Source organism: Hippoglossus hippoglossus, chromosome 13 (assembly GCF_009819705.1).
Source record: "Hippoglossus hippoglossus isolate fHipHip1 chromosome 13, fHipHip1.pri, whole genome shotgun sequence".
NCBI lineage: Eukaryota > Metazoa > Chordata > Actinopteri > Pleuronectiformes > Pleuronectidae > Hippoglossus > Hippoglossus hippoglossus.
This window is the reverse complement of record NC_047163.1, coordinates 26,017,889-26,033,193: the sequence shown is the minus strand read 5'-3', so window position 1 is coordinate 26,033,193 and position 15,305 is coordinate 26,017,889.

The following is a 15,305-nucleotide window of genomic DNA, read 5'->3' as shown; positions in this document are numbered from 1 at the left end:
CCTGTTTACAGCCAACATAAACCGTACGTGCACTTGTCTAGTTAACATTACATTTAACTCCCGCGGTAACACACTCTCTACACGGTTCTGGCAGCACATAACGTATCCTGCAGTTAGCTAGTAGCTACCTCAAAATCGAGTCAACATGACAACAAAATGCCTGAAGCTAGACGGTGGGAAATGTTTCACTTGAAAGGATTCTGACAGCGGGACCTGCAGCAAATGTTTGAAATCAATTCTGAGAAAAGAGACAAACACCTAATCAAGCACCTGGCGACGATTGGATGTATTTGAAAAAGGGATTCTCTTGAGGAGCATGCTTCTGTATTAAGCACTGAATCTGGTATATTTCATGTTTAAATACTGCAGGTTTTATTTATTATGTGATTATGTTATTATAATTTGTTGAGTTTTGTACTGATATATAGTTTATTTTTTTTAATTAAGTATACTTCAAACTGTTAACAGTTCATGTGTTAAATTTCAACTACAGATTTGCCTGAGCAATAAATAAGCCGCTCATATTGCCAACCGTCTTTCCGTGCCCCTCTGGCAACATTTAGCAACCAGTACCGTTTTTAAAGTATCCGGTATCGGAAAAACCCAAATGAGACCCGTAGGAGTTCTGGGCTTCTGATTATGGTATTATTCATCTCAAGGGCTGCGCGGTACACCGGTGTCATCGTCGTAACCGCTGTGGTAGTGCATCACTTTTTGATTGTGTAAAAGCATCATCACCATGATAAATCAACATCCTAAATATATTAAAAAATAAAACATAAACGCTTTATAAGCCATTGCCTTCATGCAAGGTTCTGGCTGGCCTACCCCACTGCTAATAAATCCTAAAGCAAACACTAAATCATCCCACATGGAGCAAACATCCGTATTATGCAATAGAGAACAGCTCGGGTAATTTTTCAGAGAGAAAACTAAATGATCCCGACCTAAACCCCAAGCTTTTTTGTTTTTTTCTGAACCCGAATTAAAACCGATGCAGTTAATATAAGGTGCATTGAGTTTGTGTTACTCCCTGACGCGCATGGTTATTGCTTGTTTTCACTGATTACATGTGTAGTGTAAAAAAATCAATTCGATACCCGAGCCAATGTGACAGAACCTATGAATATGGGGAGGCAACCTGCTCCCGGGCCAAAACTAGCATGCAGATAACCAGTGCCAGTGGAGCCTTCCAAAACCACACCGCTGTCGCTCCAGGCATCGTTTATTGCTGCCATGCCATATATACAACAGTGTAAAACATTGAAAGACATCACTAGACGGGACAGGCTTCTTCTTTCAAAACTTTTAAATAAATTAATACCGTGATACTAGGGCTGTGCCACATCATACCGTCCATGATAATACCGGTATAAATTTTTACGTGATAAAAAAGTGTCATATCGCAATATTAATGATATAGCGACGCAATGACGTATGACACATTTACGTTCCTGAGCGCGCACAACAATGTCACAAGCCCAAACGTGCCTGAAAGCGAGAGCAGCGTATCAGCCTCCGATAACGATTTCCCCAAAAAGGAGCTACTTCAATAGTGTGGAAAAAATATACAAGAAACTGTTACGGCTAGAGGTGGAAACACAACAAACTTGTTTCACCACTTCAAGCGAAAACACACCGTTGAGTACAACCAGGCTATGAAGGCACGTGAGCAGGAGACACGAGCAGCTGTTGATGTGCGGCCCAAAAGCAAACAAACGACTCAGCCGAGCATCGCTGGGGCATCGCTAGTGGCTCTCCATATGACAAGAGCAAACAGTGGATGTAGAGTACTTATGCGGTTAAATATCCTTGCCTGCGATGTATGTAGCATGCCGCAACAAACTAGCAGCTACACTATCGTCGGTGGTGGCTATTTTTATGAGAAATGTCTGTCACTTATCTACCAAAAATCAAGTAAGAACTAATCCAAAAATCATAATCCTCTCTATTATAACCCCCACGTCTTTTCATAATAGCAGGCAGACCCAAAACAATTATTGTCATCGGTCATATTTCCATGGGTAATAATTCCTGCCTTTAGTTAATAAAAATGTCCCTTTCATTTTCGTAAAATATGTGTGATTGATTGTATTGATGTGCTTTCATTTTTCTTTTGCACAGATTAGGTTATCATAAATAATAGATTGTTAATTCAACCTGTTTTAAACCTGATGATGGAAAGTGCAGCCACGACTGTGGGAGGAATCTGTGATAAGAATATCTTAAAAATGTGTGCACCTATAGCTTTATGACAATCTGATCTGCTAAAAGATCTAAAAAGATCCTCTGGTCACACTACTGTGTGTGTGTCTGTGTGTGTGTGTGTGAGAGAGAGAGAGAGAGAGAGAGACTAACTATCTTTCTTTATCTTCAGAGAGGAGTGTGAAGGACCCCAGGATTGAGCAAACAGTGCGAGTTGGAAAAAAGATTGTGGCTGCCTTGCTCACCGCTGGAAGCGGCAGCGAGCGCTCCGGGATGCTCAAATGGAAATAGGCATACCTCAGCACAAACTGGTCCCATAAGACAAAAGATGATCCAGCGGCGGTTAGAACAAGAAAAGGCCGTCACACAGGTCTTGTCTGCTAACAGGTCAACCAGAAACCTGTCGCTAACGATACAAGAAGGAAAAGAGGGATGGACAATGCCCTTAATTTTGTTTACACTAATAAATGCTGCTGCCTGCAAGCTGCAATCACAGATAAAACGTTTTTAATTTTTTTTTCTATATCGTCATAAATATCGTTATCGAAAATTTCCTTGAAATATCGCAATATAATTTTGAGCCCATAACGTGCTACATGCAGCTACGTGATCCCCTACGTGATACTATACAGTAACCTTCCAAAAAGTAAAAAACACTGTGAAACTAATTTTAGGTCATTTCACCCCCACATACCACATTAAATAAATTTGTATACCTTGCCAACATTGCCTAGTTGACAAATAAATGTTTTACTTTGACATAGTATATAAACATACTGGACACAAAAACGCACAACGCACATCACAGGATTTGATCACAGAAGCCTGAGTGCACACTCCAGAGGATTAGTCTGGATTAATTAAATGTTAGTTCAAATTTGTTCAAGCTTGATTTTCCAAATAAAAATCCAGCACAACACGTACAGGTCAGTGTTTTACCCCTATCAGATGGATTATGTAGCAGTGGAGGTAAAGCACACCTGAGGGGAAAAAATTGCACGCACCCAACAAATCGCCCCCCCCCCCAAAAATTTTTTTTAAATGATTATGAAACACCATTCAGAACAAACAGTCATTTTTATTAAGACATGGAACAATGTCAATACAATTAGAGAAATATAAAATTAGAGAAATGTAATTATTCACCATCAAAACTACCACCGCCGCTAAATGCATGCAGGGGAAACACTGCAGGTTTCCTGTGTGACAGTCTGAAGAAGCACACACTCATCTACCGAGTCCATACACAGAACAGCAGTGATAAATATAGTTCCATTGCAATGTAAACCCTGAATTTGTGAATTCTGTGTGAATTCTGTGAATGCCCCTGTACCAAAACAGACATGAGCATAGCTTTAAAGTCCGTTTTCCCCGCTGAGTTCTGCTGCAGTTTATGTGGAAAAGGCAAAAACAACAGAGGAAAAAATGAACATCGCAAGAGTGAGGTTACCCTCAGGTGAGCTACTGCACTGACTGAACTGTATTATAAAAAGAAACACCCACTGATTTGTTTTACAGATTGTTTACCATTATCCGTCTGTTTTCTGCTGTATTTTCTGCTGCTACGCGATGTCAGTCATTACAATTCCATTCATGAGTTCAACACAAACAGTGACTGGAGAAGTGGAGAAACGATTACCATCACTGAACTTCTTCCACCGCATGATTTCACCTCCCGACTGTCAGCTCCAACTGGAATAGTCTTTCCAGCCAAATCATTAATAAAATATGTCTTGCAATTAATCACAAAAAGTAACGTGTTTCTGCCTTGAAGATGATTTTTTCAAACACATTTTTACTTCTACATCAAATTCGGAATTCCCCCTCAGATTTCTAATTGTGTTCTTTGAGATGTCATCTGATCAAATGGGAATCTGTGGTTCTGATGCTGGCAGTCCTTGATGTGGAAATATGTAAGAACCATTGGTGTCAGTCTCCAACCAGTATGAAGCTTTAAACGGATCATGTAAGTGACCTTTCAGAAATGATACGTCGGGGTGTTCTTGTATGTGCTCTGTATCCTAAGTGTGTCCTTATAGCACAAAGGCCCATAGTTCCTGCAGGACCCCTGGGTGAGAAGTGGACGTGCATGCTGACAGGGGAGAGATGGGAGGTAGGCTGCAGGAGTGGAGCAGGACAGCGGGTGGCATGGCAGAGGGTCTCTTCTGATCTCCCATAATCCCCCACTTATTTTGGAGCCACTCAAAAGCTCTCTCACTTGAACAAATACACACTTTTCTGACTAGCCTCGCTTCCCCCGCTCCCCTCCTGTTTGTCTCTCGTTTTCTCCTGACTCCCTCATCCCTCTATCCTGAAACCCCATAGAGGGCCTGTCACCGGCACTGTTTTCCTTCTTTCATTTTTCAGCCTCCTCTGTTTGTTTTCCAAAATAAAAGGCTCATTGAGCAGCGCAGTAAGTGTGTGTATGTGTGTGCGTGTGGTTGTTTTTGCTCGTGCCAGTGGAACCTTAATGACCTGAGTTCCTCTTTGCCCAGCTGTCTCCACTCTGCATCAGCATTTAATCTGCACAAAAGCTACAGGACCCCCCCATCCAAAGGGTCGCACCACACACACACACCTTGCTCACCAGGTAATTATGAACCAAGGGAGAGAACAAGAGAACAGTCATCCTTTCCTCTCTCCCTCCTCCCTGTCTTTACCTCCCTGCTTCCCCAAGTCTATTCCCAAGGTTGGACACACTAGCAGTAAGTGTGTGTGTGGGTTTTTAAAGCAAACTTTGTGAATTATGAGGAGTAGGGGAGGCTGCAGTGCAACTTAAAGAGCTGAGTTAGCAAATGGGAGACAATGCACCTCAGGGAGATGGCAGGGAGAGAAATGAAGGCCTGGAGATCAAATCAAGACCTGGAGAATCTCATTGGCAGAGCGGAGGAGGTGCACCGTACAGGGTGAGACACAATAGAGAAACAAGTCATGTGGAGGTAGAGGAAAAACTACTTTGGTGATATCTCTTGTCCGCTACACATTGTTCTGGGGTGTTTTTTATAAAGAGGACGTGTGGTGTTGGTTTTATCGTGCACTGTGAGGAACTCTAGCCGGCAAAGACAACAGCCCCGGTCGCTGGGAACTGAGATGTAGAATATAAAGTGTTGGAGTGTTATTTTATTTTGATAGTCTGCTGTTAAATTTGACAGTGTATCAAAGCTGTCGAAGTTTAGAAATGACTTTAATATTCCAACAGACATATATATATTACACTATGGAGTTTTTGTACAATAATCACACTAAAATGAGGACCTCTACTGTCCCATATTAATCAGGAACATTTTGTTCAGTAAAATCATGGGGAACACACCTACTCTCTTTACAAATATTAGAAATAAGATTGACAGCACTTTTATGCCTATGCGTGAAATATGAAGCTAAAATCAACAACATTTGTCTTAACTGTGTCTGGCCAAGAAATGTGTCTGGCACATAAACATAAAACCACAACTTGTCATTTCTAACATATTGTTTATTTGATTTGATTTTGCTTAATTTTTCATGTTCAGATATGAAACTGCTATACATCTTGGAAAAAGTGTAGTTTCCAAAATGTAGAACTATTTAATTGTAGGCATGCAAAAACAAATAAGCTGCAAACTTCAAGCATACCTACGCCAGTAGGTGGCGATATAAAGTCTACATACCAGAGTATTGTGAGCATGCTCAGTGAGCTTATTCTCCTTTGATTGTACAAAACCAAAGCCCACAGTGATGTGATAAACACAACAGTGGACAAGTGTGAAGTTAGCTGTAACGTCATCGTGTACCAAACTTTCCATTTAACATGAACACACAAACACACAGTAACACACAGAAAAAATGCTGCTTGTGTGCGCACGAGGGAACAGGAAAATATCCCCATTAGAGTGGACAGGGAATTAAAGTTTGATATAAATCTGATATAGGAGTATAATACAGTACGTCTGCAGCGTTTAGGAGAAACAGGCAGTGAGCCCTTTTCTTACTTCCTAGCAAAACTCAAATAGGTCAAAGCTGCATGTTTTGATTTCTCTGAAGACGGATATGGGCGGGTGTGTGTTTGGTACTGAGGCTCATTGACGGCAGGTTTTGAGGGATTTCTTCCTGTGGATGTCAGGTGATTGTCAGGAAGCAGAATGTAACATAATGCTGCACTGATATGAAAACATAAACAATGAAATTAGGATGGAATATAGAGAAAACTAAATAACGACTTTGTGTTTACTGAAAGAAATGACCCTGTTCATTGGAAGAAGTTTTTCTTCCAAAAAAAGCAACTGGCTCTTCAGGAGAAAAATGGTGACATTGTGCATGCATTGAAAAGCTGTTGGAAGAAATACATCTTTATCATTTAGGTCAAGTAAGTGGTCACTCTTCAAGAAGTTATGCCTTTATTTTGCAGTTGCATTTTGCTACACATATCCACACGCTAGCATTCTTTCGAACAACATCCTACTGACTACCAATCTGGTCCCTCACCACAAAGGAAATCATTGATCCAATAGCAAGACTATACAGTAGAGCTTGTAAGATCCACAGCCAGCTTCCTACTTGGACTCTCCACTCCACTGCACTCTCACACTCAAATGCCATAACTTCTCAGAAGTACACTAATAGTCATGCTATTAAATTGTATTCACGGCTCCTCAACAACAATTACTGCTCTACTTCCAACACACAATATAAGACAGGATTGCGTCACTAGATCAGTGATCACATGCACTTCTTTCAGTACCTGCTTATGCTCATTAGATCAATGATATCTGTTACACATTTCATAAAGGCATATGAACACTTTCTGCTGGACAGTTAAGCGACAGTGGAAATACCAGAAATATATCAAACAGCCATGCCAAAGGGATTCATGGTGTTGCAGTGGATTGTGCATTGGCAAGTTTTGGCAGAAGAGTTCAAGTTAAGTCAGGACCACTCTGTTAAGTGGGCATCATTGTTGAAATCGGTTTTGAAAAGTTTTGAAAACTGTTGCGTTTCTCTATTTCAACATTGCATAAGAGGATGTTTGACAAGCACTTTGTTTGAGGCATAAAATGGCCTCACATTTTCCTGCCACACAAAGAGCAACACATTTCCAAACTTTGAAGGCCTTTGTACACTAGGAAGTTCAATTAATTTGCATGTTATTTCGAACTTGTATCCATTCAATGTAAGCTTAGCGATGAGCAATATTGCAGCCATTGCTCACTGTTATTTTTGTATTTAAATGGTAGGATGAAGCCGACTTGATGCTAGGATCCAACTACAGGCAACACAACTCCTGTCAAAGAAAGTGAATGAACAGAATGTACACAAATGGGTCTGTTTAGAAACAAACTGGACCTTCGTCGTATTTAATACTTCATTGAATTAAATGATGTTCTGCTACAGTTTAAGATCATGAACGACTTGTGAAACTCACCAAGTCATCCTCTTCTCATCAAAATTGTAAGCGAGTATTTTACCTTTTTTTCTTTTTAATCATCATCCCTTGATTCCAACTTTTTTTTCAACCCTTTCAGAATTCACCTCTAAATTATTCCCTATTTCATGACGTATTATTATTTACAGTTTTTCTCGATTGCTTAAGCACGATTTTCAGAACAGGGCCCGGTGTTTCAAAACACTACACAGAATTAGCACAACCACACACCCAATTAGCAAAACACCTCAGATCCTTTGCAAAATGAAACACTCTTGTAAAAACTATACACTAATTTATCAAAACCATATTTTGTTACCATATGAAACACACACGTTTCATATGACTTAATTCTGTTTGAACCAGTTACACACTGCTGTTGCTAACCTAAAACACTTTTAGCAATTCTACTTCTCAGTGATTAGAGTACTGTAAGTGAAGTACACAGAGAAAGTGCAAATATACAATAAATTCACCAAACACTACACAAGACCAATGCTGCAGACTGATGAAATTATAATTTATTTCTCTCCATATTCCCAAATCAGTCAAAATGTCAACATGGAGAATCACAACAAAACATGTCCCAGTTTTCACGCTACTACACTAGTGTGCATAACACTGTAAGCTCAGCAAATATCAGACAAACAGAAAATTCTGTTTGCAGTACAGGTTACAATGACAGATTTCACTGTATATCTGCTAAAATTTGGCTGAACTCTTAGTCCAGACTCCCTCAGCGTCAATCCGTGGTTCACGACATGGTCAACTAGTGTTGCGCTAATTTCATTTGATAAATTTGGTCCTCTTCTTCTTTGAGCACGTTCTCCTCCTGCTTCAGGTCTTCCTCTTCCTCTTCCTCTTCCTCTTCCTCTTCCTCTACCTCCACCTCGGCCTCTGGCAAGGCCTCCGCCTCTTCCTCTTCCTCCTTCTCCTCCTCCGTGGATTCTCCCTCTCACCCTCACTCTTCTTCTTCTTCTGACTCCTTCCATTTTGGTTGAAGACAGGTGAACTCACCTGCTGCATTTTTATAGTGCTTAAACCTGATTGGTGTGTCTACAATTTAGCAATCATGTGTTTGTGCACCTGATGGCTGTGTTGAACCAATTGGCTCATAGGGGGGGTCATTTGACAGTCAGTGCTTTGGAATTGCAAGGAAGTGACATCTTGATATACTTCTGTGTTTAATGTATACAAGTGTGTTTAGTGTTTTGCAAATACTGTGTGTATTGTTTTGCAAAAAGTGTGAAGCTGACATTGTGCTTATAGTGGTGCAAATCTGGGCCGTTGTTTTGCTCCTTGAGTGTAAGGTTTTGATAATTGTGTAATACTTTTGATTTTAGTGTTTATGCAATCGAAAAAAACTGTATTCATATCATACTATTTGAGCTGTTAGTGCTGAAGCTATGTCCCTTACAAGTGTTGTGGCATGAATTCAGCAGCAAAAGTTTTAACATTAATATGAAATTACTATAAATCAATAACACTCGGATTGTACTACAATGGAGTTATGGTTTCATAGGCAGGCAGCAAGTGTGTGTGAGTGGATCAGTCACTTTTTCACACACAAGCACAGTGGGGTGGACCAATCAGTCCCCACAGTGTGATCAAATGGTCGTCCACAGCAGAGAATTGATTTATACCCATGTTGAATGGAGCAAGTGCAAATGTCTCTGTGCATGCGTGTGTGTGTGTGTGTGTGTGTGTGTGTGTGTGTGTGTGTGTGTGTGTGTGTGTGTGTGTGTGTGTGTGTGTGTGTGTGTGTTTGTTTGTGTGATAGAGTTGTTATAGATATCATACGGTTGCCTGCTGCTCAGATCAATACCTGTTTCTCTTCATGAAGTTGTTTTGACCACATGTGCTATATGAAACCCATCTATACACCACGCCAGCCTCAGTCTATGCACTCTTCACACATGTGGGTACAAAGCACATATTTTTAAACACTTTTAAAAGTTAAAAGAAAAAATTGAATCCTCACTCTTCATTACCAAACTGGCTCCTCAAACACAAGAGGCATGTTTTCCATTATAACACTATTGTTTTAGTTTTGTGACTCACACAGGCCATGTATAGTCTGAGGTATTAACTTAACAAGTTCAAGTGTATGGATAAACCGTGTAGTCCTCTCCTGAGCGTTGACCTCACGACCCCTGATCATTCATTCATTCCTGAGTCTGTAAAGACCGGACTGTCAGCTCCTTCCTCACTTTGCTTTCTGTCCTCCACCTCTGCTCCCTGGCTAGTTGTGGCTGCCAGGGGCTCTTGACACCCTGACACCCCGAAAGCCACATCCAATCTAGTCACCTGAATCATATATGCACACACACACACACACACACACACACACACACACACACACACACACACACACACACACACACACACACACACACACACACACACACACACACACACACACACACACACACACACACACACACACACACACACACACACAGACCTCTCATTGTCCTGCCCTAGCGGAAAGCCCTCTTACCCCACACAGTCACTTCCAATCGCCTCGTTTACAGCAGTGAAGAAAAGTGGAGGGAGAAAGAGAGAGAGAGAGGGGGAGAGAGAGACATAGACATAGACAAAAAGAGGGACAGATGCTGGGACAAGTATTTGAGGATCTGATGAATTATGGATTTCATCTACGGTCAATTTTCAGTTAAAAAAGGTTTGTAAAGGTAACATTTCTAAACAAGTGATAATGTAGCTTACAAAAAAAAACGTAGTGGACCTCTAACATCCCCAACGTATATATATATATATATATATATAGAGAGAGAGAGAGAGAGAGAGAGAGAGAGAGAGAGATAGATAGATAGATAGATAGATAGATTGTGAGGACACACATCAGAGACGTCACAGCTCATTATGTGATACCACACGCGCGAGCACACACACACATGCACGCCATGAAATTAAGTAGATTGGAAAAACAAGTCCTTTTCTTTTTAAATATGTAATACCACCATGACGGAGCTCAGAACTCTTCCCTGGAGCCTGTCACAAAGTGAAAGCCCCCCTGTCACTTCAGCGCAGACCCAACACACCTCAGTGGGTCCAGGCTGTGGTCGCTCCCCTCGATGCTCAGGTCTCATGTCCTTTCTTTTTCCAAGACTGGATCAAACTTGTGGATGTTGGTCTTGTTTAAGTCCATGAACAACACTGCAGAAAGTCTCCTGCCTCACAGCCCCGTCACTGCACCACACTGGGGGGTCCAGGTGTGTGGTGGTCCCAGGTTCAGCAGCATCAGGTGAGGTAGCACAGCTAGCATCCTCCGTAGGAGCGGGGCTAGTGCTAGCTGCCTTGCTAGCAGGTGACATTAGCATGGGTTGGGACACCCTGTTGCCAACAGCGTCCATTTTTTGGCATGTCATAGAAGCTGCTAATTCACAATTTTTAAACTTTATTAAGGCAGAGATGTCAACCACCACTCTCTTCTTCTTCCACACTCATGTTCGCTGCTTGCGCGCTCTCAATAAGCCGACCGCGATTTTCTGCAGCGCCCCTAGTGGCTTGGTGATGAATTGCAGTCACTGTCATTCACAAAGTTCTGCTTTGCAAATTCATATATTGTGTGCACTGTGTGTCTGGTATAAGCCACAACTATCAACATTATCGTCCATGGAAATATTATATCACTCTCGATGTTTTGTTCTTAAAATGATTGCAAGATCAGCGTCTTGTGCGCTTTGTAATCACCTCCACCAAGGAGGTTATATTTCCACTGCTGTTTGTCTGTCTGTTGGCAGGATTGTGCAAAAACTAATCAACTGATTTTCTTGAAACGTGGTGGAAGGATGGGACATGGGCCAAAGAATTACATTTTGGAGAGCATCCAGACAAAAAGGCAGATCCAAGATATTTACTTTCTTTAACATTTTTGACGTTTTGCCCAATTTCCCCAGAGAAGAATTCCTGAGTTTTGATGAAAAAATAATCAGGCATATTTATGGGACTTATATCGATGAGTGTGTGAAATCTGGTGCAGCTTGACTGAATTTAAGGGAACTGTTGGGACTTGGTGGGGGTGTGCGTTCATTTTCGTTGGAGTTTTTATTGTTATAAACATTTGCAACTAAGCTATTCTATACCATATTACTTTTAGTTTAATAATCTATTTAATTTAACTATTTAATAATCTTTTTAATGGACCTAATTATAAAAGGTGTTAGATGATCAAAGCACCCATTGTTCTTGGGATTTCATTCAATGCTGCTGTTTGTTACGCGTTTTCAAGCTTCTGAAGTGAAAGTGCAATGGAAGCTGCGCTGTTAGAGAATAATAGTTGGATTAAAGTATTTACAGGGATAAATTACAGCTCAATGACATAACGAAAGAGAGAAAAAGTTCAAATTCCATGCTGCATTTATGGGTATAATCATGTTAACGTGACTTGGGTTTGGTGAAGCAATTCTTGATGAGATTACTGGTGTTTTTATAGGGATAGAAACTATTGTATCAGTCACTTTGGTAAAAAACGATGTTTATTAATATGAAAATATGTCAGATTGATGTATAGATATGATTTCTTATGTACATTCAGCCCTAGAGGCTTCGTGCAACTTTTATACGGCTCAGCAATAACGCTTGTGAAACGCAGCCAATAATGTGTCAGTGAAAGCAACTCAACGCAAATAAACAGACAAGGGAGGAAAGGAGGAGAAAGAAAGGAAAATGAGGGTGAAGTTATTTACAGGGACATGAACACAGGGAGCCACAGACACATCTGGCTGAGATATTAGACCCCTGCTGACCCGTCACTCGGCCAAAGCTAAGAGATGGATAACCTTGAACTGGCCCTGAGTCAAACACACACACACACACACACCCACACACACACACACACACACACTTACATCCCACAGTTATTTCTCTCTGTGCCAAAAATTGTCTTCTATCCAAGCAGCATATCAGGTGGGTTCACATCTAGACACATAAAACATCCAATAGTAACACACACACACACTATATAGCAATATTGTTGCAATCCACAGGTGTTTCCATAAAGTTTCTTAAACTTTACTATTCTTATTGCCTCTTCTCTGTATCTGTTTTCACCGTCCCTTTGTCTCCTCCCTCCATCGGCAGCTCCAGCTATGCGCTGTACAAACATGGCACCGAAAAGCCATCCATCACCTCCTGCCTGCAGCCCCCCCCCCCCGCCCACCACCTCAAACCTCTCTTTCCTGTAGTTATGATTGGAACGAAGCGGAGAATTCTTGGGGAGCAAATGGCCAGAGAGGAGAATGTGGAGTTGAATCTGCGAGGATCTGCTTCCTGTATAGGTCTCGCTCTCAGCAGGGGACAGTGTGGATAAGAAGAACACATGTCATGAGGAGATGAGGAGGATCAGTGTGAAGCAGAATATTTATTGTATTCACTGTTCAATATTTGTCTTATTTATTTGTGCCTAAGATTATAGATTATATTTCCCTCTAGTCATGTTTTTTTTTGTTATTTTCGTACATGGAGCAGTTTGCCACCACAGACCTTTGTCAGCATGAACTCATATTACTCGCTCCTGAAGATTTAACAGTTCATTTAATCACTGTAATTTAGCTCTTCATCCATCAGAGCCGCCCTGACAGACAGTGATGAAGTATGAAACGTCTGTCCCTGTCGCTGCCAAGATCAAACTGTGGTTGAGGTTGATAGATCAGTGTAGCTGTGGGCTGAATGTGGGGGAATATGTTGTTTTCACACAGCGTCTGTCAAACCGCCGCGGCCCAGGGGCTAAGCAGAGGACGTATTCGCATTGGCATCCGGAGCCCGGAGCCACAGCTTCAACCTGCACTGACCTGGGCTCCTGTCAGCGAGCGAGAACGCCACAACCAGATTTCTGACAGCAGAAAATGACGCAGCTGCCACGGAAAGAGTTCTCACTGAATGAGGTTTGATTTCACGGCGTTTGTTTTTCATTTTTGTGGAAAAAGTTTCTGTGCATGGTTATTTTTTTAAATCCATATATTTGTGTTCATTATGTTCTGTCACTCAGTACGCTTACATGATATTGAAATTAAATAGATGAAATTAAATATTTAAACTTATATTGAAGTGGACTTTTGGTTCAAATTTTCTTAATGACTTAATAACTGACTTATAATTATAATTTAAAAATGTTCAGATCCCTTAACTTTTCTTCTAGTGCCAGCATCAATTAAAACGTTATAATTGTCCAAATCCATAATTTATCTATCAATGCTAACATGCTAAACCAAGATCCTCAGCTTGCGTAAATGTAATTAGCTTAACAACAGCATGTTAGCAACGTCACTGTTAGTATGTTAATATTGCCGCCGTTCACATTTAGCTCTATAAAAACTACAGACTCACAGGGCTGCAATAACAAGGATGTAAAGTCTTGTCAATTTTAAAGCACCCGAATTTTAAAGAAAAATTCCCCGTATAGTCATTACAATTGTAAAACCACAAGTGTTTTTCTTTCAGCCCTTGATAATTGTCAGGAGCGTATATGATTGACCAGACTTATTACACTGATTGTTTTTGTAGAGGCAGAGGACTCCTGGGTAGCTTACATAGCAATGCCCAAACTGAAGAGCAACTTAACCTTTAAAATGTTACACATCTGCCTAACCGGGGGAATACTCGGCAGTATTTAACTCTCCGCCAGTCAGTAACGCAGACCTAAAGGGAAAAAGCCATGTGGCCTTGGGGCCGGACTGTGCCGCATAGCTTTAAAACTCACAAGTGAAATCTATTCGCCCTCAATAACCACACCATAACTCTGAGCCACAAAAGCGATAAAATACATAGAAAGCATTACAGGATATGCAATTCCAGTCTGAACGGCAGCCATTGCAGACAGGCTATCCATCCTATGTTTGCAGAGGCTGCATTAGCGTAATAGGACAAGGTCGCGATCACGTTCCCTGCAGTCAGTTCCCATTGTGAGTGTCCCTGGCCAGAGAAGGACAGTTGCCAAAGCTTCTCCTCCAACGGCTGCTCGTGTGTCCTGGACCATGCATGACGGAGCCGGACGGTTCTTGTAAAGAGTGGGAGGCAGGCTGAGTTACCAGTCTGGAAGCCGTTCCCTGTAAAATCACAGAGGGCCGTTTGCCGTTTGCCGTTTTCACACACACACACACACACACACACACACACACACACACACACACACACACACACACACAATGTACATTCTCCACCAGCTTTTTCGCTGGGAGAGGCAGAGTGTGTGTGTGCGTCTCAGGTGGCTGAGTGGTGGAAGGGATGATACAGTACGTGTGTGTCGGTGCATTCATGCATGCATGCCTGTGTATGTGAAAAGCAGAGTGGGAGTTTTTACTATACACATATGCACTCTTTACCTGACATGCACAGACACCCACTCGCCTCCTCTCCTTTCTCTCCACGATCCCTCTTCACTGCTCTCTCCTGTCGGGATGGCTGACAGATCTGACCTGGCACTTTGGACTTAACGTTTTTCAAAGCACCAGACAACTTAGGTGGTTGCGTCGCTGAGAGCACGACCCAGAAAAGCACAAAACATGGATTTCAAAGCCCTTCGCCGTCTAACTTTGGCCGCTCTGTGTTTCTGGCCTCTCCCCCTTTTCTGCAGCTTAATGAGGTGAGGAAAAGTCAGAATGTGTAAGCTGGGCCTTGGTCTGTAGAGTGTGTGAGTGTGTGTGTGTGTGTGTGCTTGCAGGGTGAAATACAGCGTCGG